Here is a 24,338-nt window from a genome sequence, read left to right on the forward strand (position 1 = left end):
CTGGTCTGTCCGATCTAACGATGTGGTATCCACTGGGTAGAGCTGCGACTTTGTCTGGGTCAGAATGAGTGGAGAGCCAGGTCTCTGTTAAAAAGATAGCATCTGGCTTGCGGTCCTCTAGCAGCATAGACATTTGGATGCTATGCTTTGGCAGTGATCGACAATTTAATGCCAACATGCAGTATTTCTGTACCGAGGGGGCTGCCAGGGTATTTCGGAAGGAGTGTTTGCATTCGGAGCAGCGAAGGGGGAGAGATGTGGCTGCAAAAGTGCAGGTACATAAGGCAGTGGCTCTGCTTCCTATGAGGTGTAGAGCAGCGGAGCTGTAAGTCCTGGCCAGAGGAATGGGAGAGGCAGGGGGGGTGGCCCCTGGTCCCGTCTGGGCGCGGACGGGCGCAGACGGGCTTGCCTTAGGCGTGCCTTCGACGCGCAAACGGCGCTCCCGCTGCGCTCGTCCGCTGCGCTCGTCCGCTGCGCTTGCGTGGAATGCACATTATATGGCGGGAAGGAGGTGGGTGTGGCCTAGCAAGTGGGCGTGGCCTCGCGTTACCGGCGATGGCGTCCGGTGTTTGCCCTTTCTGACAGCGCTAGAATCCGCTGTTTTGTGGGTGCCTGCTGGCGGGAAAAGTCTCAGCTAGACTCAGGTGAGTGCAGTAATTTTAAAAGCAGTTTATCACAGTTTCACACAATTTTTAAAAAAGCACGAGTGAGTTGCACCTCCGGCTTCCGCCTCAGAGGTCTGTCTCTGCCAGTGTATCGCGCTTCCAATCAGCGCTTACATAGGGAGGGAGGTGGGCGTGGCCTAGCAAGTGGGCGTGGCCTCGCGTTACCGGCGATTGCGTCCGGTGTTTGCCCTTTCTGACAGCGCTAGAATCCGCTGTTTTGTGGGTGCCTGCTGGCGGGAAAAGTCTCAGCTAGACTCAGGTGAGTGCAGTAATTTTAAAAGCAGTTTATCACAGTTTCACACAATTTTTAAAAAAGCACGAGTGAGTTGCACCTCCGGCTTCCGCCTCAGAGGTCTGTCTCTGCCAGTGTATCGCGCTTCCAATCAGCGCTTACATAGGGAGGGAGGTGGGCGTGGCCTAGCAAGTGGGCTTAGGTTTGGGAAAAACCCAGACTTCCAGAGAGGTGTATACGAATTAATCTTTGGAATCAATAACAACTTCTGTAATTTTTTCCACACCTCCCAAGCACTGTCTGCTATCTTATATCTCATTTTCTTAAAATACCTACAACCAGTTTTCCTTAACAATATCCCCATGGCTGCCCTCCCCATTAATAGCTCATATATAGTGGGGATATTTTGATTTCTGTGTGGATGGTCTTGGGCAGAAGATTTGCTTGTAGATGGATCAAATAAAATTGCCATTTGCGTTAATAGGCATGCCCAATGATAATACCTTACATTCGGAATGCCCAAACCACCTGAATCCTGTGCAAGAGACATGAATTTTAACGAGCGTCTAATCTTCTCATATTGCCATAAGAACCTCATAAAGATAGATTCCATTGATTTTAACACCATCACATCTATTAAAAAGGGAATAGAGCGAAACAAATACAGGACTTTAGGTAACATTGTCATTTTCAGAACATTGGATCTACCTATGAGTGACAAGTGCAGAGAATCCATTCTTTTAAGAACCTGTTCGGTCGTTTTTAACAGCGGGACAAAGTTTTCCTTTATAATTAATTCTGTCGCTGAATTAATTGTCACCCCCAAATATATTGCGGCATCCACATATCTATAATCTGATTTAACTATGTTTTTCGTACAGACTACCTGGGTTTTCCCCTCATTCAAACGATATCCTGAGTATCTACCAAACTCCTTGGTGATTTCGACTAATACTTGCATAGCAGAGACAGGTTCCACAGAGATTACTGCCAGATCATCAGCGTAAGCTAATATCTTGGTCTCAAAGATATTCATTATGACAGGCTTAATCTCCCCTTTGCGGATGATCTGCCCAATTAATGGATCTGCGAACAGAATGGGTGAACAGGGGCACCCCTGACGTGTCCCTCTTCTTATATTGATCTTCCCCGAAATTTCACCCATCAACTGAACCTTGGCAACCGGGTCGGAGTACATAGCTTTAATGGCAGTCAAAATTCTTGGGCCAAACCCTCTGCCTACAAGTATCCCCACAGATAACCCCACCTAACACGGTCAAAGGCTTTTTGGGCATTGAGGAGGATCATGGCCATTCCACCCCCCCCCCAGCAGCATGGGCCTCAAACAAAGATATTGATTGTATTATATGATCAGTTGTTCCCCGCCCTGGGATAAACCCATGCTGCCAGGGGAAAACCAGACCAATTTTATTGTCCGCGTTTATAAGTGATATCGGCCTGTAGGACCCGGAATTTTCCTTGGCTTCAACTTTCTTGTAGAATACCACTATGTTTGTGTCCTTCCATGTCCCCGGTATTTCACCGGTGCCCACTATGCCATTGAATAGATCCCGTAACAATGATGCCACCCTTGCTAGAAATACACTTATAAACCTCCAATGGGATGCTGTCCGGCCCCACTTGCCTTACCAGCAGCTAGCTCTTGTAATGCCTCTAGTACCTCATTGGCAGTTGTATCTCTCTCCAATATGTCCCTCTCTAGCTCATCTAATTTAGGTCCTTCATCCGGATACTCTCCCTGTGGGTTTTCTCCATCCGTCTCTTCCTGGTACACTATTTGGTGAAAATTTTTTAAACACCTTTAAAATCTCATGTGGTTCTACAAACTCCTGATCGTTCTCCTGGATACTCGTTATTGTATTTTTAGTAGTACCCTGTCTAATTCGGAGTGCCAGTGCCGAACCCGCCTGTTCATACATTTTGCCTTTATAGGCTTGATATTCGGAGGCAACTTTAACGGCCATTTGTTTATTTATCTCTGCTTTAACAGAGCTAATTCTCAGCTGGCTTATTTTCCCATCTTTCCCTTATAGGATGTCTCAGCCATGTTGTTCTTCCACTTCTACCAATTTAGTTGATAACCTATCCTTTTCTACCCGCACTTTTTTCCAAATCCGAGCAACATAACTTATTGTTTCCCCCTTAGTGCTGCTTTGAATATATCCCATACACTATTTTGGGATGCGCTGTAACGATTAGTATCGAAGAATTCCCTGGTCCATTTTCTCAAATGCTCAATGAATATATGCTGTCTGCCAACAATTTCCTGTTGAAGGTCCAGGCCCTTTGTTTTCTTGGTGACTTTAAAAAAATCATAGCTCAGATACAGGGTGCACTGGTCTGATAGGACCTTCGGTAGCCACCTAATACTAACTTTGTTAAATGAAATCAGAAAATAATCTAGTTTCGTATATTTTTGATAAGGACAAGAGAAATAGGTATACCCTGGGCTACTCTGCTCCTTATTTCCCCATACATCAGAAAGACCATGGGATTGCATCATAGAGCACAGGGACCGAAAAACCGTTGGCTTCCGGCCTGCATACAGATTCTTATTAATAAGGTCGGCAGATATATATTTAGAACATTTAACCCACATATTGTTATACCCATACACATTTCGGCCAATGTCCATCTCCCTAATGAATCAGACTTAGAGCGCTTGACCCAACCAAGTCCAGTTTTCCCTAGGATGGCTACCCCTCTCACGGTCGAAGTCTGAGAAGAACATGACAAAATATCAAAGCCTCCCAAATTAAGTAGCTGTTTTTTTGCCCAGGGTAGATGCATTTCTTGTAGACATAAAATGTCTAAATATTCTGATTTAACAAATTCGGCCAATCTCCGCCTCTCTTTTCAATCCTTAAGCCACCCTATAATAATTGAGCAAATGCTAGGATTCACCATTATTGCAATTGTACATTTCCTTCACTATTTGTACCAGCCATCGAATAAAGACAACATATAATCCCCAAAAAACACACCCTACACCCAACAGTGAAAACACATTTGTACCATAAATTCTCTTTGTTGACTTTTACCCCATTACTCCCCCCTGTCACCCCCCATGCTTCCCTCATCCACCCCCACCCCTCTCCCCCTTCCCTTCCCCATCTCCTCCCACCCTCGTGAAGCTCTCAGACTTTAGTCTGTGCTTGTGATGTTTGCAGTAATAGCAGTTTGGGCAATTCACGCAATTACTATTCAACGCCTAGTGCCCCCTTGCTGCCCCCGCACAAATTTATAAACAGAAAAACAAGAAAAAAAAACAGGTAAGAAGAAAGAGAGAAAAAGACTGGAACACAGCGCCCCTTCCATCCGTGAGAGGGTCAGCCAGTTTTTTCATTATTCTACTTGTTTCCCTAGCTTCCAAGGGAGTCCAGATACTCTTTTGCCTTCACTTCTGAGGCAAAGTACTGAGTCCGACCTTTAATTATTATTTCAAGTTGTGCTGGATTAATGAGATATACTTGAATGTGCTTATCCTGAAACGGTTTGATTAATTGTCTCAGCCTCCAATGCCTCTCCACCGTTGCGTGGCAATAATCTGGCCTGACAAAGAAAGTGACTCCCTCGCTGGATCTTCGTGCCTATGGTCTGGCTTTTTCAGAAATGGCCTGCTGTAGAATGAAATTGCCCAAGAATATTAAAATTGCCCTTGGCTTGTCCCCTCTCCCTGTACCAGATCGGATTTTGAACGGAGTACGATGCGCCCTCTGAATTTCTGCCGACCAGTTCCAGTCAGAGAGCTCTGGAAACACCAATTTGAATAGATTTATCATGTATTCCCTGATACCTGATCCCTCCACCCCTTCAGGTATCCCAAGTACCCGCAAATTGTTCCGCCTAAGCCTGTTTTCTATGTCCTTCCACTGGATGTCTATGACATGGGCACTTTGGGACTCTACTTTAGTGGTGGCGGCGGCGGCCTCCGATTCTCTTGCAGCAATCCTTTCTTCGAGGTTTGATACCCTATCCCTCACAGTGGCCCATGCCTTGGACAACTTCCTGACCACGCCTTGCATCTTCCTCATTGCAGCCTGTGATTTGCGGCTATCCTGGCGTGTTTCCTCACGATGGGCAAGAATTGCCTGGTGGATGACCTCCAGGAACAGTGTATGGGTTACAAGGCTCTCTGAATTGTGACTTCCCTGCAGTGGCAAGGCGGATGAGTGATCCCAACTTAAGTCTTGCGCCGGCTCCTGCCGATTTGATTGAGCGTTAGACCTTTTAGCTGTGCTGGGTGATCCTGTTTGAGATCACTTTTTGATTCAAAGTTACACTCCCCCTGAGATGAACTCCGGTCATCATCGAACCACACCGCCTCTTCTGAAACAGAGTAGAAGCAATCACTGCTCTCTTTCTCCTCCTCCTTGCCATCCGTGAAGACCACAGGGGTACCCAGTCCTCCCGACCCTTCTTCTCCCAGAGTACTGCCTACAGCTGCTTGAGCCGGTACAAATACTGCCCGACCCCTCTTTGCTTCACTCCTTCCCTGTGAAGTCAGAATCTCATTGCCCAGGGGCTCCCCCTCCATCACTGCTGCCTTGATACTACTAGATACTGTGCCCACGTTGCCCGAGTCATTATTACTCGCGCCTCCCCTTTCTCCAGCCGAGGAGACCACTGCTCGCACTGTTATTGCATTTTCCCCTGCGAAAACCTGAGGGCCATCATGAATAATAGTGACCTTTAACTCAGGGGCATCCATACCTGAGACTTGTGCTGTTAGTATCTCAACCTCCTAATGTAGACATGGCGTGGGGGCAGCTACCTCTTCAATGTCACCAGTCTTGGAGATCGGCCCTCCTTTGATCCGTGCAAACATCCCTGGAAATAATGCAGTCACTGGGCACGTCTTTGCTGCAGCCTGCTTCCCCTTTCTTAGCGGCTCTACAGGGGGCGTGCGAAATTTACTCAGCGACACATCCTTTCCGGATTTCTGTCCAGATTGCTCCGCTACCTGGATTTTCCTCTGTGCTGCTGAAACCATTGCGGATTTCGACGAGGCTCCAGTTGCGAGCTTCGGCGCCATTCCGTCCGTACTCCGCTCCCTCCACTCACTCCGCCTCTTCCTTCCGCCAGGCCTACCACTCTGAAGCCAATGCTGGAGCAACAGCAACAGAGCACCGCTTGACCCTCGCCACCGCAAGAGACCAGGCTCCGTGACTTGCGTAGCCCTCGTTGTGACCAAAAGCGAGCAGTAAATAACCAAAAGCATTTAGATTATTTTTGCTTCCTTATTAGGTGCTAGTTATTGCCTCCTGACGCCAATGTAGGGTTCCAATGAACCGTGCCCTTCCTGCTAGTACTACAGAACGACCACTACGCAGTCGTCATCTTGCTTCCACCCTGTAGGTCGTTCTTTCTGCTATTTCTTTGCATATTTTTTCAGAAACTATATTTTCATTTGGAAACAAATTTGTAAGTAGTCGACTTTGCAAAGCTTGTTTGCTATGTTCTGTCAATACTCCAATTCTTATATCTTCAAGAATAGTTCCATAATCAACATCATTTGCCTGTTGCATATTTTTATTGAGTTCTTTGTAGTAAAAAAATTGCCAAATGTTAACATTTCCAACACTTCCCAAAGACTTTTTAGTATCTTCATGTACAAGTGTTTTAAATACTGGTTATCCCTTTACGGGTGTGAGTTGCAGTAGATCTCCAAAAACTATCACATGTTTTCCACCACATAAGTCATCAAATTCTGTTTTTAGAATTTGCTGCATTCTTAAATGCACAAAGGCAAGCATTAAGTTTGAGACCATGCTCACCTAATCAATAATCAGAAGTTTCATTTTCCTTAGCACTTTGAAACTTCATAACAAGCTTCTCCAGATAGCTTGTGATATTCCAATTTGTTTCCATGCTCTACACGTAGCATAAGTAAATGATGTAATTAAATTCCTTTAATATTATGTGCTGCCAACCCAGTTGGAGCAGTTACAGCACAAGACAAATGTGAGTCAGTTGCTTTCTGTAAATAAATGGTCAATACTTTAATTAAGAAACTTTTCCTGTACCAGCTTGACCACTGACAAACATTCGATAGGTTGAAATGATGTGCATTTTTTCTTTTCATGAAGAAAACCATGGTCGATCTGTTGTCTCACTTGCTGATATATTTCTTTCTGTTCAACATTTAGTTGTTCTTCCAAGTTCCTTAAGTCCATAATATCTTCTTGAGCTTGCTGCATTTCTGTTTCCACTTCATTCATGGCAATTGCTGGTTCCTTTTCAAGAATTGGTTGTCCTAGTGGATATTCAGTCAGTAGAGCAGAACTTTGACTATCTTGAGAACTGCCTCTAGCAATCTCAGCTGGAATAGTAGCTTCTTGATCAATTTCTTCATTCAACATTTTGAGATAATTTTCATGAGCTATGCATTCAATGCTTTCTTTACAGGCATTACAAGAATCTTCATAGCTCTGAAAATTTCCAAGTAATTTCAATTCTGCACGCCAAGCCTTAAAGAGTTACGAAAGTGCTAAAGAGTAGAATTATCTTCTATCAGGAGTATCACAGCTCAGTTTTCTGTGATTAATCAAATTTCCTTTGCTTTGTTTCACCAAACATCCTTCTGAACCAAACACTGCATATTTTCCTTAGTTTATGTTTTCTGTAGTATTCCTGTTAAAACTGTATTTTATTCAGAGTTTTATATAGCGCGGACAAGATCTTTACAGATATCAGAGCGCTTCACAGAAACATGGGTGGGGATAGCATGAAGGTGACGCAACATAATATTGGGTGCAATATAAAATTCAGTAGCATGATCGGATGGCAGTCATGTTCTAATAAAAGATCAATAAACAATCAAATAAGCGATAATATAAGACGATACTGAGTCTTTCATACAACTACGATAAAAGTCAGGAGAACTAATGCTAAAGGGATTGCTTATGGCACTTCATAGAGAGATATGTTTTCAAGATGACAACTTCTATTTGGATAGTATGTAACCAACATATTTGTTTTGACAATATCTGTACTTTCCGGTTCATTTTCTGCTAAATATTCTAAAATGATGAAAAACTCTTTGACATTCTTTTCTAGAAAGACAAGCCAGAGAATGACCTTGAAAACCAGTATTTTTCTCACTCTGCAAGGATCTAGTCCTTGCAAAATCTTAATCTTTTGTTTAACACCTTTTTATTATACTCTCGTAAAAAATTGCGTAAAATATCAATAGATTCCTGTTATATACTACAAATACTACTACAATCTCAAGTGAACACTGGGGCTTTAGGACGTCTTCCTAGAACTTCATCAGCCATCACTTCTAATACATTTCTAGGAACCATTTTCTCTTTGTCGATTGGACAACCTGTTCTAACCTCATAAGCTCAACCACTGGTATCAACTGCAAGCAATAATGTTTTAGTTTGAAAATAACTCTCTTCATCAAAAAAAAGGCTCTGAACAAGAACTGTGTTTCAATTCACCCAAAACAATCTCAAAAAAGTAACTTCTGTTAATTAGTCTCTTCTTCTTACTTTTGGCCTATCTAGTGATCAAATTCTATTTAAAACTAAAATAAATATTTTTCTTTTTAATTCAAAAGCCTTCTCAACAATAGTTTCAATTTCTTCTTTTTATAAAATGGTCCTCTTCTTTTTTATTTCTTCACATCTTTCAACAAATTAACGACAACCCTTTTGTAAAAAAATTGTCTTTCTAATTTCTTCATACTGACTATTCCTCCTTTTTCCATACATTATGTCTTTTGAATGTGATTTCTCATAATTTATGTTCTTTTCTTCTTTATTTGTTGTTGAGGCGTTCTTTGTACTTTACACAATGTGCACATTGTTCCTAGGCTTTGAGATTTTTTTAATGAATTCTTTTGTTCTCTTACCGCAAGACTTTTTCTTTTTTCCTACATGTTGTTGTTCATGTAATTATTGCTGTTGAGTTTTCTTCAAATAATAATCCCTTTTCTGTTGTTTCCTCTTTTCTGTTTTTCTAGCCATGAGAAATGTATTTTAGTGACGATGAAAAATATCTGTAAAAATAAATATATATAATATTATTTTAATAAACCTATAAAATATACTATTCTATTACAAAACAAACACATTCTACATAAAAAAACATTTAAACACTTCTTTTTGAAATCACCATACATTTACTGAAGAACACAGGTACTAATTAAATAATTATTGGAATAAATAAGTGTTATACAAATGCATAGTCCGTGAATGAGTACCTAGGGTACTGGTACTTAATTGCATGGTGACTTTATAAGTGCTTATGTTTCAGCAGAGTGAGTATATAGGGACATGCTTCTGTCAGGATGATTGTAGGAGTGGACACAGACTAACAGTGTGATTCCAGAGAAACGTGACTATTACCTGGATTTTCGCAGGACTGACTCACTCGTCTTCAGGGGTTTAGGGGACTGCATACATTGTGCACATTTGACTGTACCACTGCTTGTCTCAATGCCTGAGTCATTACGCAAGTGCATACACAGTGACTGTATTCCTAGAGTGTTAGTAGTTGACAGCATGATAAGTTTATAGGCACTTATGTTTCAGCAGAGTGATTAGATAAGGACATGCTTCTGTCAGGATGATTGTTTGAGTGGACACAGATTCACAGTGTGATTCCAGACAAGCATGACTATTACTTGGACTAGTCTTCAGGGGGTTAGGGGACCGCATACATTGTGCACATTTGATTGTACCACTGTTTGTCTCAACACCTGAGTCATTCTGAAAGTGTGTAGAAAATGATGGGGTTCCTAGAGGGCTAGTAGTTGACAGCAGGTTACGTTTATAAGTGCTTATGTTTTAGCAGAGTGATTAGATAAGGACATGCTTCTGTCAGGATGATTGTAGGAGTGGAAACAGACACACAGTGTGATTCCAGACAAGCATGACTATTACTTGGACTTTTGCAGTACTGACTCAGTAGTGTGCAGGGTGTTAGGGGGCTGCATACATTGTGCACATTTGACTGTACCACTGCTTGTCTCAATGCCCGAGTCATTCTGCAAGTGCATAGAGATTGACTGGGTTCCTAAAGTGCTAGTAGTTGACAGCAGGATACATTTATAAGCCCTTATGTTTCAGCAGAGTGAATAGATAAGGATATGCTTCTGTCGGGATAATTGTAGGAGTAGACACAGACTCACAGTGTGATTCCAGACACGCATGATTATTACCTGGACTTTTGCAGGACTGACTCAATAGTCTGCAGGGGGTTAAGGGACTGCATAAATTGTGTAATTTGAATATACAAAAAAGGAATAGAGTGTTCCCTGGGTTTTTGCTTCAAATGGGGAACCAAGTCATTCACTCATCTCACTATATTGTCACTCAGCCTATTCATCAACTCTGTGCTATAGTAGAACCACAAAGACATAAATTATGTGTACAAACACTTCAGAAACTTTATTGTAAAAAATTTTTGTTTTAAAAAATTATTCGATACATTATAAGACATGGATTCATCACAAATGGTTAAAAACAAAATCCGTCTATTTCAGTGGTACCTAGATTTCGGTATTTTTTTGGTCAAATTCATAGGCAAAAAGATACACAGATCAACACATTTTCCAAGACATCAATTGCAATAAAAATTATAATAAAATATACACAATTAATACATCCCCAACGGGGTAGTCGACGCGTTTCGGTGGTTATGGCAATACGCCCCACCTTCCTCAGGACAATTCTGATGTACACATATATCTGTAAACAGAAAATACCAATGTAAGAGTACATTCACAATATAATAAACAACTTTATCTTTTCTTTATCACTCTTTTTTGTACTTGTACATCTTTGTTTTGTGGTCCCACTATGCACTTATACCACTTTAATGGCCCTTAGAACCAACCCCCTTAAGGATCAATATGGACTTGGGCATATAGGCTCATATCACCATTCATACATTCATTTACCTCAGCTACAACATCCGCAATCAATAAGATTGCATACCTCTTAAAATATCCCTTTCTGTTCAGGACATCTATGTGAAGTAAAGCTTCTTTGGCGGCTTATTGAAGTCTCGCTCTACCAACAAGAGAATTTTTTTTATTATTATTAGCTGGATCATTGATCTAGCTATCAAGTTAAGCTTACTAAAATTCCTCAAACTCCTACCTTTTGTTCTTAGGCAAGGTACTTAATTTCGCTCCCGGTATATATCCTTTTTCATTGCTGGCAGTTACGTTCACTTCTGCCCTGTAGGGAAGTAGTGAGTCACATTAAGTTCCCCCTACATTGTTATTAAGAAACTAATGACTAGGTTGTCCTATCATGTTACACACCTTAGTTAGGGTAATCAGATGTTTACATCGGTGTAGTCTTCTATTCGGTTGTCTCAATGAGTTTGAATTTATTTATTCTGAAAAATTAGAATGATTCCTTTTAGTTGCATGATTATATCCTTTTTTGCAACCCCCCAGTCCCAAGAAAACCTTGCTCACCTATTTTTCTTGAGTTCTTTCAGGAATTGGTTTTCTCAGTTAACCGTTTTTTGTTTTAAAATGTTGCTGATTCCAACTCTAGAGAAAGCATTATTATACATTAGTTACTTCCCTTTATACTTTTTAGGCAGTTTTTTACACTTCCATATTCGTTCTGACACACACCATTTTTTACAATAAAGTTTCTGAAGTGTTTGTACACATAATTTATGTCTTTGTGGTTCTACTATAGCACAGATTTGATGAATAGGCTGAGTGACAACATAGTGAGATGAGTGAATGACTTGGTTCCCCATTTGAAGCAAAAACCCAGGGAACACTCTATTCCTTTTTTGCATTATTACCCTGTTCCTGTGGGTGTGACCAAAAGGGTACTCTCTTTCTTTTTTAATCATGTAATTTGAATATACCACTGCTTGACTTAATGCCTGAGTCATTCTGCAAGTGCATAGACAGTGACTGTGTTCCTAGAGTGCTAGTAGTTGTTTTCAGGATACGTTTATAAGATCTTATGTTTCAGCAGAGTGATTAGAGAAGGACATGCTTCTGTCAGGATGATTGTAGGAGTGGACACAGACTCACAGTGTGATTTCAGACAAGCATGACAATTACTTGGACATTTGCAGGACTGACTCAGTAGTCTGCAAGGGGTTAAGGGACCGCATACATTTTTGTGAACATAGGCGCCATCTTGGGGGTAGGTAGGTCGCCAGTCCAGGGAGCACTCTAGCAGTCAGGCTGACTGGCTAGAGGCATCGAGAATCAAAAACGTACATAAGGGGCAGTTGAAGGTGGGTCTGCCTGTTAAGGCTTACCTTTGCTGCACGCTGCGCTGTGGTATTTAGGCGCCCTGTAATTTTAAAATTTCCCATATTTGTCTGCTCATTTAAATTAGTTGTAAAGCATTTTTTCCCTGTTTTTAAATTATCCCACTCACTTGCACCATAATTGGGCCATTCACCGCAGCTTCAGCGGGTCCTTTCCAGCGCGTTTTGCGCTTTCTGTGAACATAGGCGCCATCTTGGGTGTAGGTAGGTCGCCAGTCCAGGGAGCGCTCTAGCAGTCAGGCTGACTGGCTAGAGGCATCGAGAATCAAAAACGTACATAAGGGGCAGTTGAAGGTGGGTCTGCCTGTTAAGGCTTACCTTTGCTGCGCGCTGCGCTGTGGTATTTAGGCGCCCTGTAATTTTAAAATTTCCCGTTTTTGACTGCTCATTTAAATTAGTTGTAAAGCATTTTCCCCCTGTTTTTAAATTATCCCACTCACTTGCACCATAATTGGGCCATTCACCGCGGCTTCAACGGGTCCTTTCCAGCGCGTTTCGCGCTTTCTGTGAACATAGGCGCCATCTTGGGGGTAGGTAGGTCGCCAGTCCAGGGAGCGCTCTAGCAGTCAGGCTGACTGGCTAGAGGCATCGAGAATCAAAAACGTACATAAGGGGCAGTTGAAGGTGGGTCTGCTTGTTAAGGCTTACCTTTGCTGCGCGCTGCGCTGTGGTATTTAGGCGCTCTGTAATTTTAACATTTCCCGTTTTTGTCTGCTCATTTAAATTAGTTGTAAAGCATTTTTCCCCTGTTTTTAAATTATCCCACTCACTTGCACCATAATTGGGCCATTCACCGCGGCTTCAGCAGGTCCTTTCCAGCGCGTTTCGTGCTTTCTGTAAACATAGGCGCCATCTTGGGGGTAGGTAGGTCGCCAGTCCAGGGAGCGCTCTAGAAGTCAGGCTGACTCGCTAGAGCCCTATATAGGCAAGACATGCAAGCGCACAGCGTGTGCGCACGGCGTGTGTGCCGCAGTAACGCTGGAGTCAAGCCAGAGTCCAGCCTGTCTGCGCCCGTCCGCGCTAAGGACGGGCTGGAGGGCTGGGAGACAGGACATGCTGACGGTGAGTACATTGAGATCAGCTATCCCTGGCAGGGCCTGCTGACTCTCAAGCCTCCCACACTGCCTTGCCATCATAGGTACGCCCCAGAGTCGCTTTTGACCTCCCCAGGCTGTCACTGTTTTCGGCCTACTCTTACGGTGCCGGCTCCTATTGCGGTCGTCACACCGGTAGGTTCAAGTGCGAAATTGGGAACCACGATGAGGAGCAATAAGGGGTTTCTCATAAATGCGAGGTCTTTGATCAAGAATAATTTCGCATTTAAGGATTTCGTCTTGTCCAGAAAACCAGCCTGGGTCTTCATCACAGAAAAGTGGGCCAAGGACTCCTTGGGACCTGATTTGGTCGAGGCAGTACCGGATGGTTATTCGCTGGTGAGGGAGGATAGAGTGGGACATATTGGGGGGGGCTGGGCATCCTTCATAGAGACTGCTTTTCCTGCCATACTATCCCACTCTCCACACCTCAAAACGCCTTTCAGGCCCTTCAGTTTTCTATCAACGGATCATATGTAGTTCCGTTTACGGGCTTCCTCATTTACAGGCCACCGGGGACCAGAACAGATTTTGGCCATCACATGCTCACTATTTTAGAGCCACACTTTGGCTGTGAGCATCTTACTGTTCTGGGGGACATGAATTTCCATTTGGAAAATCTGGAGTCAAAGGAAACTCTATCCCTATTGGATATTTTCTCCGGATGTGGGATGAAACAGCTAGTCAATGATCCCACCCATCAAGCAGGTCATATGCTGGATGGGGTCTTTTCTAACGACCCCCGGCTGACCATCGGGACTCCCATCCCTCTCTCTTGGTCGGACCATTTTGCGATCCCTTTAGAATTAACGATCCCTACTGTCAAGAGCAAGGTGAATGAGCCAAGTAAAATGGAGTTGAGGCGTAACCTCAAAAGCATTACCAATGACATGCTCGCCCCTAGATTGCCCAGTCGGATGGTCACCTCAGAGGAGGACGTAGGTAATGCAGTAGAGAGGTTGGATACTGCCATCAAAACAGCTATTGAGGACCTGGCCCCTGCCTCACTGCGTTACTCCGCGAGGAAAAGCCCATCGGCACCGTGGTTCTCGGAATCATTAAGACTCCTTAGGCAGGGAGTTCGAAGACAGGAACGCCTTTGGAGGACTAGCTGGGATTTGCGAGAGAGGGATAGTCACAAAACCCTCCTAAAGAAGTACAAAATGGAGGTGATAAGGACTAAACAAGAGTATTTCACCTCTCTGACTTCCTCACTCTCCTCGCCGAAAGAGCTGTTTAAGATCGTAGACACGCTCACATCATTGAAGGTGCCGGACCCTGTTGTTAGCTCACAGCAGCTCTGTAATGATGTTGCACAATTCTTTCAATCTAAAATTGTGGACATTTATTCGGCTTTAGAATCTCAGAGTTCGGCACTATCTTCCTCTCCGTGCTTTCCTGTCCCCCCATTAACATCTTCTGAGGAGGTACCGTCAGGGTGTTTTTCCAGCTTTCCACCCCTTTCCCTACAGGAACTTGAAGTTCTCCTGCTCAAGACTAGGTCGGGGTCTCCCTTAGACCCTTGCCCCCTGAAACTTCTTAAACAATGCAAGGAGACTCTCCTGCCTCTGCCATTAGAGATCATGAACAGGGCAATGAGGGATCGGACCTTCCTGCTACAATGGAAAAGAGCGGTGGTGAAACCACTGTTAAAAAAGCCTACATTGGAACCGGGAGTTCTCAAAAACTTCTGCCCCATTTTGCTGCTCCCAGCCCCAGCAAAGATGTTGGAAACACATCTCAACCAGCATCTTGCTGCCTTCCTGGAAACCTCTGGCCTTTTAGATCACTCGCAGCATGCATTCCGGAGAGAGCATAGTACGGAGTAGGCCCTTACCACTGTGCTCGATAACATCCGCACTAGAGTGGATAAGGGCCCGACTACTCCCCTCATCCTGCTAGATCTTACAGCTGCGTTTGATACCCTGTCTCCCTCAGTGTTAACATCTCGTCTGAGGGAGATAGGGGTTGAGGGGTCCGCACTTAGTTTGCTGACCTCCTTCCTCGGCCAGAGGGAACAGAGAGTTAAGCTGGGGGAGTTCCTATCTCCATCCCTTCCTGTGCAGTGTGAGGTCCCTCAGGGGTCGGCATTAAGTCTGACCCTTTTTAACATTTATGTGACCCCACTTGCCAGGCTCATTAGATCTTACGGGATGGAGGTAGTCTCCTACGCCGACGACACGCAGATATTGATGTCTCTCGCCCAACCTGCCATCTCGGCTGCCTCCAATTTTAGACACTGTATGGAGGCAGTGGCTCAATGGATGATTTGCAATTCATTGAAGCTCAATGGCGAGAAGACAGAAATTCTGGTGTTCGGAGGTAAGGAGGACATTTGGTCGGCGGAATGGTGGCCTTCATCTTTGGCGTGTGCCCAACACCCACTGCCCTGGCCAGGAACCTAGGAGTCATGATTGACCCTATTTTGGGGTTGGGTCAGCAAGTAGGTAGGACCATTTCCACCTGCTGGGACATAATAAACATCCTGAGGAAGATAAAACATTACCTGTCCCCTCAAGCCAGAAAGCAAATTGTAATAGCATTAATAGGCTCAAGACTCGATTATTGTAATGCCTTATACCTTGGCATTAACAAGAGTCTGATAATGCGACTTCAAATGGTGCAGAATGCCGCCGCGAAGTTTGTGCTAGATCTCCCTAGGCGGGCCTCTGCCACGGCTGCCAGGAAAGCATTGCATTGGCTTCCGATTGAGGCCAGGATTTCTTTTAAGTCCCTTTGTCTGATCTATGGGGCCCTGGCCACTAACAAATCTGGAGGCCTGAGGGATCTGTTAATTCCATATAACCCTTCCAGATCCTTGCGCTCTGCTAACAAATTCTTGTTATCAATCCCCCGTGTCCGTAGAGGTAGGTGGGGTGGCAGAGCCTTTTCAACTTTGGCTCCAAGGTTGTGGAACTCTCTGCCATCTGAGATTAAAACCATTCCCTCAAAGCAAGCCTTTAGAAAGGCTCTTAAGGCGTGGCTATTTGCCAAAGCCTATCCTTAGCTCTGGTTTTGCCTTTTTTGATTTTCTTTGGTTAGGCGCCTTGATGCCTACGGGCTTAGTCGCGCGTTATAAATTTCATTTCATTTCATTTCATTTCATTCATTCATTCATTTCACACATTTCACTGTACCACTGCTTGACTCAATGCCTGAGTCATTCGACAAGTGCATAGACAGTGACTGTGTTCCTAGAGTGCTAGTAGTTGACAGCAGGATAACTTTAAAAAGAACTTATGTTTCAGCAGAGTGATTAGATAAGGACATGCCTCTGTCAGGATGATTGTAGGAGTGGACACAGACTCACAATGTGATTTCAGACAAGCATGACTATTACTTGGACATTTGCAGGACTGACTCAATAGTCTGCAGGGGGTTAAGGGACTGCATATATTGTTGTTTTTTTTTTTTTTTTTTTTTTTTTGGTAATCCTCATATATCACAGATGGAACTCTTGATGGGACACTGGCTCCTCCATGCACTGCTGGCCGTTCTGTACTGACCCTCGTTGGTTTTGGCCTGATGCAAGTTGGTTTGCCCGCACCCTCAAGTAGCCACTCCCTTCCCCTCCAAACTCCTTTTCTTTCACCAATCCGTGTGCGCCCTTTGCTACTTAGGAGTACGGGGAACCAGCAGGGCTCCAAACAAATCATTGGAAAACCAATCATCGAGCTTGCCATGCCACCAAGGCTGCCCACACATTAGTCAAGCTTCTGGGATCGCATGCCACATCTGATTTACAAGTCGACATAATCTGCTTCAGGCAATTAGCAAAGGTTGGGGGAATTGGATCTTTCCATGCCCTGCAAATCTCGCGCCTTGCTAAAAGGATGATGAAAAATACAAATTTGGTGGAAAGATCATTAACTTGATAGTTCATCACAAGCCCAAACATGACTGTGAACCTTGAGAGTGCTATAGGCATTAAGAGGACTTCTTCCAGAAATTCCTTTATCTTCCCCCAATATTCCGCTAAATCAGGACAATCCATAAACATATGAACATCGTCAGCCTTCAAGAGGCCACACCTTGGGCAATTGTAGTCCATATTTGAAAATTTTGCCAATTTCTTCGGAGTTATATAGACCCTATACATTGTGAATAGGTGATTCCTTTTCAACGCAGCCGGCTTAATTATGGCATTCAACACCCTGAAGGAATCGCGCCAAGAATCCAAAAGAGGCCCATTAGTCGGGGTGAGAGTGTTACACCATAATTTACTGATTTCAATCTCCGTCACATCCTCCCCTTCTAACATTGCCGAATACCAAAAAGATATTTGGCTTTTCCACTTACCCCTTCTAGCTACCGCATCAAATTTAGGGTTAGGGGGGTTATTATCATTAGGTGTCCAAGATCTCGTTGTCCACCAGCCTGACAATTGATAGTATTTAAACCGCGTCAGGGCCCCCCTAGTTAAATTGGACAATGCGTCCCAGCTTAAGAGTTGGCCATCTCCCTGCAGATCTCCCCACCTCTGCAGCCCTGCCTGTTTCAAAGGTAGTGACAGTTGATCATTAAGGCAGGCTGGGAGGCCTGGTGAGTCCCATATGGGTGCCTGTGGTGCGTAATAGGTAATGTTTAATTTAGTCCTTACGAATACCCAATTTTTCAAGGCTGACCTTAAGATCTTCAACCTTACTTTTTTAAAAAATTTTGGGTCTCCAAACTTATAAAGAAAAAAACTGGAACCCTGAGGAACCTCCTTTAATAGCACAGAGAATAGCAGCCCCATTGATGATTGGTCCATATGACCCGCCATAATTCTAAAATGCTTAAAATGAAAAGCGTGGCAATACAGCATTAAATCTGGAAAGGCGAGTCCTCCCGTCTTGAGACCCCTTCTTAATTTCTTCCACGCTATGCGAGGGCCTTTGGCATTCCAAATGAATGAGCCCAGTTTTCCTTGTAGTTTTTTAATTAAGGGTGCTGGAAAGGATAATGGGATGGCATTAAATAGAAAAGTGACCTTAGGGAGCACTATCATTTTCAGGAGATTCACTCTCCCGTATATGTTTAAAGGCAGAGACGACCAGCGTTGCAATAAAGCAATTGTGTCTTTAATGATCCTTTCTAGATTAGTTTTGGGGATTTCGTCTATCTCATTAACCAAGTGGATTCCCAGGTACCTCATTTTGTTCTTCTTCCCTAACGAGCTAGACTGCTGGTTCCATTCCATTATTTCCGTCTTTTCAGCATTGGTAGCGTACCCCGAAATGTTACCAAACCCCATTGCAAGATCTAATAGTCCAGGGATTGCCACATCCGGATTTATAGTATACATTAACAGGTCATCTGCGTACAAAGCTAACTTAAACTCCACTTCCGCAATCTTAAAAGGTTTAATTATAGGATCGGCTCTTAATAAACAAACGAAAGGCTCTATATACAAGTCAAACAAAAGGGGGGATAAGGGACATCCCTGACGAGTGCCTCGGGAAATATGAAACTGCTCTGTCAAAGAACCATTTACTAGGACCTTTGCTGTTGGGTCTGAGTATAAAAGCTTAATGGCTGTTATATAGTTCGTCGGGAAGCCGAATTTTTCCATCGCCAACCACAAATAGTTCCAGTCAACTTGGTCGAATGCCTTCGCAGCGTCTACTGCTACTATGGTCAGAGGCAGTTTCTTTTCTTGAGCTACATCAATTGCGGCCACCACTTGAAAGGTCAGTTCATTGAGCTGCCTATCCGGGATGAAGCCCCTTTGGTCGCAATGTACTACAGTTTTTACTACCTTTGCTAATCTCGTGGCCAATACCCCCGCGAATATTTTATAATCAACATTAAGAAGTGAAATGGACCTGTATGACTCAATCCTACTCGGATCCTTATTTGGCTTCAACAATAATGTAACCGTTGCCCCCGCCCATGACCTGGGGACCTGTCCTCCCCTGAGTAAGACTTTGTTAAATAATAGGGTCAGAACCCCTATGATCTGCTCTAAAACGGTCTTAAACAGCTCCACTGGGAGCCCATCTGGGCCTGCGGCTTTGCCCTTTGCCATTTTTGACACCTGAGCCCTGACTTCCCCTTCTTTGATTTCTGAACCAAGATAAGAACAATCAATCTCAGATAACTTAGGGAGCTGGACATTTGCAAACCAGGATTCTGCTTGTTGCTTATCCCCAGAGGAGTTAGGTCCATAAAGAGACTGCATGTATCTCTTTGCTTCTTCTCTGATACAGTCATCCTTGTTAGTTTTTCCCCCTGTACCTGATAAAACCAAGCTTTCTATCTGGTTTCTTGTTCTATCGGCTCGGGCCTTCCATGCCAGGAGACGTCCACACTTCTCGCCGTAAGCAAACTGTTGTAAATTACTAATGTCCCACTTTTCCTTTAGATCTTTGTCCATCCCTGCTTGAAATTCTGCTCGCAGACAATCGAGCTCTCTCTGAAGTATTTGCCTGTTGTCCGACTCCTCTGCCGATGCCCTCTGTAACTCCAGTTCCTTAAGCTTGATTCTTGAAATCCATGCTTCCCTTCTCTCTTTCCTCAGTCTATTCCTCCTGATCATCAGGGTTGTTAATAAGCCTCGGGAGAAAGCTGCATATATTGTGCATATTTGACTGTACCACTTCTTGACTCAATGCCTGAGTCGTTCTGCAAGTGCATAGGCAGTGACTGTATTCCTATAGTGCTTGTAGTTGTCTGCAGGATAAGTTTATAAGCATGTATGTTTCAGCACAGTGATTAGATAAGGACATGCTTCTGTGAGGATTATTGTAGGAGTGGCAACAGACTCACAGTGTGATTTAAGACAAGCATGACTATTTCCTGGACATGTGAAGGACTGACTCAGTAGTCTGCAAGGGGTTAAGGGACCGCATACCTCTTAGACATTTCACTATATCACTGCTTGACTCAATGCCTGAGTCATTCTGCAAGTGCATACAGAGTGACTGTGATCTTAAAGTGCTAGTAGTTGACAGCAGTATAAGTTTATAAGCCCTTATTATTCAACAGAGTGATTAGATAAGGACATGCTTCTGTCAGGATAATTGTAGGAGTAGTCACAGACTCAGTGTGATTCCAGACACGCATGACTATTACCTGGACCTTTGCAGGACTGACTCAATAGTCTGCAGGGGGTCGAGGAACTGCATATATTGTGCACATTTGAATATACCACTGCTTGACTCAATGCCTGAGTCATTCTGCAAGTGCATAGACAGTGACTGTGTTCCTAGAGTGCTAGTAGTTGTCTGCAGGATACGTTTATAAGATCTTATGTTTCAGCAGAGTGATAAGATAAGGACATGCCTCTGTCAGGATGATTGTAGGAGTGGACACAGACTCACAATGTGATTTCAGACAAGCAAGAGTATTAATTGGACATTTGCAGGACTGACTCAATAGTCTGCAGGGGGTTAAGGGACTGCATATATTGTGCATATTTTACTGTAACACTTCTTGACTCCATGGCTGAGTCATTCTGCAAGTGCATAGACAGTGACTGTGTTCCTAAAGTGCTAGTAGTTGACAGCAGGATAACTTTATAAGCACTTATGTTCCGGCAGATTGATTAGAGAAGGACATGCTTCTGACAGGATGATTGTAGGAGTGGACACAGACTCACAATGTGATTCCAGACAAGCATGACTATTACCTGGACATTTACAGGACTGACTCAGTAGTCTGCAGGGAGTTAAGGGACCACATACATTGTGCACATTTGACTGTACCACTGCTTGTCTTAATGCCTGAGTCATTATGCACATGCATAGACAGTGACTGTGTTACTAGAGTGCTAATAGTTAACAGCTGGATAAGTTTATAAGCACTAATGTTTCATCAGAGTGATTAGATAAGGACATGCTTCTATCAGTATGATTGTAGGAGTGGACACAGACTCACAGTGTGATTAAATAGCCTAAGGAAAGGGTTGGGACGATTAAGAGGTCCCTCCCTAAGGAGGGGTTGGACAAGTGGGAAGATACTCCCCTGTCCAGTTTTGAGCCACAGCAGAAGCCAAGGGCTCCCCGGACTGGTTTGAACTGGACTATGCATGGAGGGCACCAAGTGGAACCTGCACTCAGACTATGTAAAACCGGTCTTAGGATGCTTGTTTCGGTCGAGGGAGGACCTGGCTTAGCAGTTCAGGCTGGACTGATCCTATGAGGCACAGGATCAAGACTGATTTGCATATGGCCAGGTCTAAACTGGGGTGGCATGGTGAGCAAAGGAATGATGGATTTAACCCAGATCTCTTGACTGGTGTTGAATATGTTGATTTGTTCTGCATTCTGTCTATTAATTGTGTGTCTGTATATCATTAGCCACATACTGTTTGGTCACAAAGTTGTGTAGTCACACAGGCTCAGTCATTTCAAATGTTTTCTTTTGCTGCTGCATGAAATGCAGAAGACTGTCAACAAGTTTATAAAAACATTCCCCTCTCTTTCCCACAAGTTCATGATGAAGAACAGCTCTGCAATGGTCCATTAATTTTTAATTTGTCATCTCCCTGAACACATTGCAAATAGAAAGGACTTCATGGTAAACTAGTTGCAATTGAATAACATATTCATCTTTAGGTTACTGACCAACATCTCTCTTGGAACTTTTCTATGCTCTCTGGATTGTCTGTCCTAGTGTCATACTGGAGCAACAGCAATGAACCTTCCCTCTCTGTCTTTCACAACAAAATGTCTTGGGATGTATTTTCTGTAGAGGTATGTTTTTCCACCTCTAGCTTCTTCACTTTTTCCAAATACCAGGACCAATATCTCAGTTAGCTTATGCAATCAAATTCGCAAAACAGAGTAATCAAATACTCCTCAGTCTTCATGGGCAGCTCCCATTCACTAACCTGATCAGCATGTCCAAGTTTTTTCACTAGAACTATTATGTGTGAAACATTTCCCCAGTGCTTGCAAAGTTCTGATTTTTCTTTACGTTCTTTGACAAACTGTACAAACTTGTTTTTTTAGGTTTTATGATTTAGAACTGTGTGTATTGAACATTGCCTGCTTTTGCATTATTTATTTTGAATTAAGAGCACACTGTGTCTTGTTTACTTCTGAGATAAGATATGCAAAACATAAATTGTCACTCTTGTTCCCAAAGCATTCCAATGAACTGTTTCTCTAGCCTTAGATAGGATGAGCATATTTTGTAACAAAATAAATATAATGAGTTCTGCTCAACACTGACTGGACAGTTTTGCTTCCAAAGATTTCAGCCTCAATAAGTGCATTGTCTATGCCACACCCACTGAGGTAAGCTCCTGCACAGCGCAACGCAACTTTTGTTGTGTTGAAAAAAAAACATCATTGAATAACGATCATCACATTGTACTTGATTGCTCGTATAAATGTCAGCAAAAATGTGCCGCTCCCTCCCGCCTCCCAGCTGTTCCTCCCTCCCTCCTCCCTTCTTAATGGCGGTCACTGCGCGTCGAGGGTGAGTGACCTCTGACCTGCCTTTGGCCAGGAGCTCGCTCCCCCACAACCGCAGCACCACCTGGCTGTGCCCATGTCCTTGACCCCCGGCCACGCTGCAGTTGGCGTGATTGAGGCCCTCTTCCACACGCAGGCATCTGCCTGCGCCTCATTCCAGGTGTCTAGTGGGCTTCTGGTAAGCGTCGCTAGACGTGTGCTTTGTGTCTGATTGTGACTGTTTTATTGTGCCTTGTTTTATTGTGCCTTGATTTATTGTGCCATTTTTCATTAGTTTCATGTGTGCCTTTTTTGGTTTTCTGCCTGTTCTTGCCCCTTTGCCGGCTCTCTCTGAGCCGCTTCCCCACCGCTGCCTCCCTGAGGCCCTGCCCCCCTCGCGCCCCCATTCGCCACTCCCTTCCATGTCCCAGCTGCTCCTCCCTCGCTCCTCCCTTCTTAATGGTGGCCGTGCAAGACCGTGCCGCTGGCGCGCCGGAGGTGCACCAGAGGCAAGCCCGTCTGCGTCCGTATGTGCCTGGACCCCGCCCAGCACCACCCCCCCTGGCCCGCATGGCCCCCGCACCTCCACACGCCGCGACATGGCTGACCAGCTCAACGCCCTCAATCCCGGCCACATCACACCATGCTTCCAGTCCTCACCAAGGAACACCAACGGAACCTTCTCCTGCCGCGCCTGCAACTTCACCTGCGACAGAACGAGGAAACCTGCAAAGACCAGAACAAACCACCGCCACTGCATACTCCTCAACACCTGCTCCGCACGCAAGCACGCCATCGAGCTCTGGGACCTGCTGGACACCACCGCCTCAGACGTAGCCTTCCTGACCGAAACCTGGTGGAATGACTCCTCAGCACCCGACATCGCAATAGCCATCCCGGACGGCTACAAGATCATCCGAAGGGATAGCACCAACGGAATCGGAGGAGGAATAGCCATCGCCCACAAATCCACCCTCAAAGTCTACAACCACACAGACGACACCCTCAAGGCCGCCGAACACCTACTTCCGTATCCACACGGACCCAAACACCACTCTCAGAGGAACGCTCATTTACAGACCCCCCGGACCATGAGCACCATTCAGCGAATCCATCGCCGACCTCACCAGCACCCACGCACTCACTTCAATGGACTACATCCTCCTTGGGGACCTACATTTCCACCTGGAAAACAACACCACCAACTCCACAACTCTGATCGACAGCCTCACCAACCTCGGCCTCAGACAATTTGTCAACACACCCACCCACATCGCCGGCCACATGCTTGATCCCATCTTCTCCTCAAGCACCCACGTCATCTTCAACCACACCACCGAACTCCACTGGACCGTCCACCACGGTATTCACTTCACTTTCAAGAAACATACCGATCACCACCGCACCCAACAACCACCCTGCCGATGCTGGAGCAAAGTTACTGATGACCAGCTTACCAACACCCTCGCTCAGAACACACCCTCCGACCCCGCCGACCCAGACACCGCCACCCACAACCTCAGACTGTGGATCAACGATTGCGCCAACATCTTCGCACCACTCAAGAAACCCACCAACAATCAAGCCAGAAAAAAAGCCACCTGGTTCACCAAAGAGCTCCTAACCTCCAAGCGCGACTGCCGGAAACTAAAAAAAGAAATGGCTCCTCGAACGC

This window comes from Lissotriton vulgaris, chromosome 6 (assembly GCF_964263255.1).
Source record: "Lissotriton vulgaris chromosome 6, aLisVul1.2, whole genome shotgun sequence".
In the NCBI taxonomy this organism is placed as follows: Eukaryota; Metazoa; Chordata; class Amphibia; order Caudata; family Salamandridae; genus Lissotriton; species Lissotriton vulgaris.